General features: G+C 35.6%; 1 pseudogene; it reads right to left on the reverse strand.

Moving 5' to 3' along the window:
- Positions 1–2,994: 2,994 nt before the first annotated feature.
- LOC141504652 (plakophilin-4-like) lies at positions 2,995–5,563 on the reverse strand (annotated as a pseudogene).
- Between the last annotated feature and the right edge of the window lie 294 nt (positions 5,564–5,857).

A 5,857-nucleotide genomic window follows, 5' to 3' on the forward strand; every position in this document is an offset into this window, starting at 1 on the left:
CCACCATTGTAGCTCTATTCCAGAAATCTTAAGTTCTCTCTAAAATAATCTGTTAGGTAAAAAATATTTGGCATTTGGGCTTGGTGGCTAGTCAATCAGATTTTTTTTTGTATTATTGTTTGTATGCTTAGCAGTTGAGTTTGAGAGAGGCTCTCAGTGTTCTGTTCAAAAGTTAATCTTGTTGGTAATCTTCAGAATCTTCAACAATTCAAATGGAAGTGATTCAGTTTCCTGGCATGATGCTGGTAGTGTTCAGATTTCACAGAAATATAGCACTGCAGCTCTGCTGACCTTTAGTTTGATAGACAGACCAATAAGTATTCTCTTCCACACTTTCTATTATAACCTCCCAAATACTGAATTGGTTCTGTCTATGTATATGTTAACCTCATCATCTATGTGGACATCCCTGGAAAGTATATTACCAAGGCAAGGAACTTAACTCCAACATTCAAAATATCTCTATTTGCTAGAACCGATAGTTTCACATATGGATGGAGTGGTGCTGGTTGGTCAAGAACCTCTGTATACTTGGTCTTAGTGTTGTCAGGCCAAAATAAGCAAAAATGACATATATAAATAGAAATCCCCACAAGAAAAGCATAAATAAGTAAGCAAAATACCACAAAAATTTAAAAGAAAAAAACTAGAAATTTTGTTCACCTTATTTTAGCTGCTTAAGTTATTATATATATATATATATATAGCTTGCTGGAAATATATTTGCTTGCTGTCTCCTCCATTATACTCTAAGTTTCTTGAGGTCAGGGACAATCTTTTGCCTCCTTTTATGTTCCTAAATCTTAACAGATAGTCTGACACATAGTAGCTGCTTAATTTTTTTTCTGTTTGATTGATTGATTGACCATAATGGGAAAAGCAAAGGAAAATGCCCAGATATGAGCTATGTAATTAAGAAAGATTCATTTCAGAATGTTCTTTGTGGATTCTAGTATGCTTCAGTCTTTCAAAATATATATCTGTAATAGTGTGATAACTGACTCTAAAAACAGCTTTTCCCATCTTGCCACTACTATTAGTCCTTTGATATCAAAGACGATCACACTGACCATCCTAGTGATTGGTGGCCTGAGGTATACAATTATATCTATTTTAGAGAGGGCTTTGTTGTGCAAAGCTTCCTTCTCACTTGTCTTTACCAGAATCATTCTACCCAGTGGCCCAATTGATAAGAATCAGGACTCCTGGAGATGATTTGGCTGCTGCTAAAGTCTCTTGGACTTAAATTGGTTTTACTTGCTCCCATATCTACACATCATCAATGTTGGGAAAACATCAATGTGTGAAATTTAACAACAGAATGTGATAACTTGGGGCATCCTAATATGTCTCTTAATATTACAAAAGTAATTGTGCTACTTTCCCTCCACCTTTTGAAAGTTCTGGAATTAGAATTTATAAGGAACAAAGTCAACTATTCTCTTATCTCCCAAATTTATGATTTGGGATCTTATACAACATAAATCAATGAAGGGATACAAGAAGATGGTATTAGAATGTCTCCTAATTTACTCAAGGTTGGCTAGCAAGGAGATTGTGGAAGATCTTATCTCTGTTAGACATCTATTTACAAACTTGTAATTGTAAGTGGGGACATTTTAAGCTGATTTCAGAAATGAAAGCAAAAGAAAAAATAAGCAATTACTTGTGTATTACAGTATAGTAGCAAATTAATGGGGACATGGGTTTTTTCAAGGAGTTTAGCTACTTAAATTGCATGGTTACTGTAGGGGAAATAGCCTTGGGTTGTTTTTTCAAGTGAGGAATACAGACTTTATAGGAGTTCTTATGAATTTTCCTTTCAGGATTCTGTATAATAATGCTAAACCTAGAATCTCAAAAAAGAAAAGGAAATTATCTTCCAATAGGTCTAGTTGTTAAGAAGATAAAGGCATTAGATGTTAAAACTATGTATAAATATATGACTATACATATATGCATATGCATATGCATATATTTTACAGCAAGTAACATCAATTCATCTATATTGTTCAGTAAGGAAAGATAGATCTTGCAATTAGGAAATTCTTTTTTTTTTTTTTGCAAGGCAATGGGGTTAAGTAGCTTGCCCAAGGTCACACAGCTAGATAATTATTATTTGAGGTTGGATTTGAACTCAGGTACTCCTGACTCCAAGACTAATGCTCTATCTACTGCACCACCTAGTTGCCCCCAAGATTACACATTTATTTCATGCAGAAAAAGGAAGTAGGGAACACTTTTCCATGGATGAAACTTCCTCATTTTTCTTCCATATGCATAGAAAATGACTGTGAAATATCCTATGAAAGAGACAGGGAATGAGAAAGGCAATGCTAGACTAGACCTTGTGCTTCCAAATTACACTATTCATTTTAAAAACAAAAACATTTTATTTTGAAAAGTGATAATGGTTTCTAGGATCTCCCATTTGTTTTTTATTTGTTAGTTTTTCAGTCTCTTTTTAAAATGGCACACTGTATTACAAATGATGACGCTTTTATTCAATGTGCTATATTCATATTTACACCAACAAAAGAAATTTACAAGACATCATAGCATACAATCTTAACATTGAGAAAGAGCAATAAAACAAGAAAGGAATCCATTTTATTTTATTTTTCCATTCAAACTATCAGAACCTGACTTTATTCACATAAAAATCATCTGTAATTTAATTTGATCTACATACTCTCCCAACTCATTTGACATGTTTCTCAAAACTTTCTTTACATTGCCCACACCTCTACCACACTTAAAGGAATTACAAGTAAATAGAGCTAATACCTAAGCAGAGCTATAAAAGTTCTCTTTCAATGCTTTCCTCAATTTCTGATAATTCCTCAAAGGGAAAAAAAATATTGCTTCTTCTCTTGTTCCTTCCATTTCACTAAGCAAGTTTCACCATCAAATCAGCAAACACATCTCTCCATCTCAACTGAAGCAAGGTTAAGGAAGAAAAGAATTCCTCTATTGGGTTTTTTGTTGCTACAATCAAGAGTCTGGTGAATTTGGGTACTGTTCTCTTCTATAAGAAGATCATCTAGTGGCATTAAAGTCTATATACTTCATTGAGGATTTCAGTTCACACTGTGTTGAATAATTGGCAGAATCTGGAAAGTGAACTCGTCAAAATAAGGGTCTTCATAGCTATGAGGAGACTGAAAATGCAATCTGTATGCATCAAAGTTCTTTTGTTTGGGGTCATCTTGACTATAATACAACTGTGGATGCAGTAGCTGTCCATTTTGTTCTCTTGTTGATGAGGAATAGGAGCTGATGTAAATTGGAGCCTGACTGAATGACAGGTGACATCTGTTGATTGGGAGTTGAGAGGGAAGGGTGTGTCTTGAATCTCTGACATTTTAATGTTGATGCAGGTGTAATAAAATGATTTTAATTCCAACCATGCTTCTTATAAATTCTCCACAAGTCCCAATATTGCACTAATGCTTTCGATACGTGCGCTGCTGATTTCACCACTTTCAGGGATGATCTATAAAGTCCTTGCTATGAACACTTAATGCCATATTTCTCAAAGGACTTGTCACAAAGACACAGCTCTATCATTGTCCATTCTCAGAATTTCTCCACAGATTGGAACAACAACTCGAATATATGCAGGAAATTTCCAGTTACCTGCAGAGAGAGATTTTGGAGAGATCCTGTTGAACCTTCTAAAGTAGTTGGGTTGGAGCTCTCTGCTAGAAGGGTTAGGTATGACTTTACTATTGATGGATATCAAACATTCCAGTCCTTTTAGAAGACTCAGAATATCTGGGTATGGGGCCAACTCTTAAGTATACTTTTTCCTCAGAAAAACACATTTATTTTGCCCTCCCCAAAATGATACTTCAGGAATTCATGTCAGTTTAAATCCTAACTTGAACCTCTTGTGGAGTTCTCTTTTTCTTCATCTTCTATTTTCTCTAAAACCTTGGTTCTGAATCTTTGCTGGGAGATTCTTTTCCTAACAAGTCATCTAATTCATTTCCTCCCAGCAGTTGTGTGCAAGGTGCTTCTAATTCTAATAGAACAAGTTCCTCTAGGTGCACACACAGTTTTCCAGTCTTGTCTTAATAAGAAGTGTTCACACAAGCACGGATTATATATAACAGGGATTCTACAAGGCCTTCAGAAGATCCCATTAGTTTCTGTGCTTCTCCTGAAGAACTGAGATTTCTCAGGCAGCCTATAGCATTACATAGAAGTAGTGAAGTCTGAAACTTGATTTTATGATCTCAATCAAAGGAAAATTTATTCTATCCATGGTGTTTCTTAAAGTTTATAGAGTATCTTGAATGATTGTCATCTTGACTGCATTACATGAGGACAAGTTTCAAAGAACTCCCATAACATGCTCCCTTATTTCTGCATCAAATGATTTTCTTAACAATCACAATAGGGAAGGTATAACAACAATATTTTTTCATGGCTATTTTATTTTCATCTGTAGATTTTCCATAAACATGATTGTGTAGTTCACCACAAGAATTCTTCTGACCTTCCAACACTCTGTGGTCCAAAAGGTCAACCAGATACTTGGTTCATCCTAAGCCACATACCTCAGTTTTTACTTTGTTATGTCCAAAGCACAGATGTTTTAAGTAGGTCAAAGAATTTGCTTGAACTCATGGGAGCTAATGTTGTAGTATATGGATGACTTCAAACCTTTCAGGATTATACCAAGCCAATTCCCTATAGTTTTTTGAATATTATCTATAGATGGTTATCTTCTTGTTTCCATCATCAGTTGGTGCTGCATGCTGGAATCTGTTAGAATTGCACTTGCATTTGATATTGCATTAGCCTGTAGGGCTTCACATAAGTAGCTGTTGTGTTCAAAGCATAATTGTTTCTTTAGTATGTAAGAGTGCTTCACTGGCTTGATGATCTATGCAAATTTCCAATACCTGATCCAGTGTGCTGGAACCCCTGGAATTCCACAGTTCCATGATTTGGACTACAATATATTAGACTACAATAAGTTCTCCTTTCCTATATAGTGGTGATGTGCAAGTCAGGAGACATAGCAGAACACAATTCTTGACCAAGTTAACTATGTTAACTAATATAAGAACTTCTCAAGTCTGTGAGACTATGTGGAGGAGGTGGAACTATTCTCTGATAAATATCATACTGTTGTTGTCCAAATTGTTCAATATCATGAATAGTTCTTTATAGTGATGATCCCAGATGCCGTGAAACTGCAGTCATTCCAGAGCATTTGGGGGAGTTAAGCCTACTTGGGCATGAAATGGAGAAGCTACCAGAGTCTGTTCATCAGTCAGTGTTAAGAGTGAGTCTACTCTGATTGTGTTTTTGATATTGAGAAGTTCTTCCCCTGTATTTAGTTGTTTTCCTTGATATGGCTGAACCAACCTGCCCTATAGCTGTGGGAGAAGCAGTTCTTTATATGGCATATGGAGATGCTGCTTACTGGGGGAGGTAATGTAGTAGATGAATACTCATCTGAATTCAGTGATAGGAATTCAGTCTGAAGGAGGGTCATATCCACTACATAAAGAAGCTCTAAAATTCTCCCTTGGGAAGACTTGCCCATGCTGGCAACTTAAGAAGGAGACTGTGCTCTAGACAGGATAAAACTAACTCTTCTCATGGTTCAATTGTTATTATTTATAAAAGACTGAACTAAAGTTTGTTTTTCAGCTCTTGAATTTCTTAAGAACTTTGTCCAAGTTATGGCTGTTGTGGAAACTTCTTTTGTTCTTTATATTCACTGTCAGAATCCATTTGTGTTGAACTTCTTGAGTTACCCAGTGATCCCTCACTTTCATGGAGAGAGGGGTTTTTTTTGTGAATATAGATTCCCCTTGTTCTGCTTCTGATCTTAGGA

Source organism: Macrotis lagotis, chromosome 1 (genome assembly GCF_037893015.1).
Source record: "Macrotis lagotis isolate mMagLag1 chromosome 1, bilby.v1.9.chrom.fasta, whole genome shotgun sequence".
In the NCBI taxonomy this organism is placed as follows: Eukaryota; Metazoa; Chordata; class Mammalia; order Peramelemorphia; family Peramelidae; genus Macrotis; species Macrotis lagotis.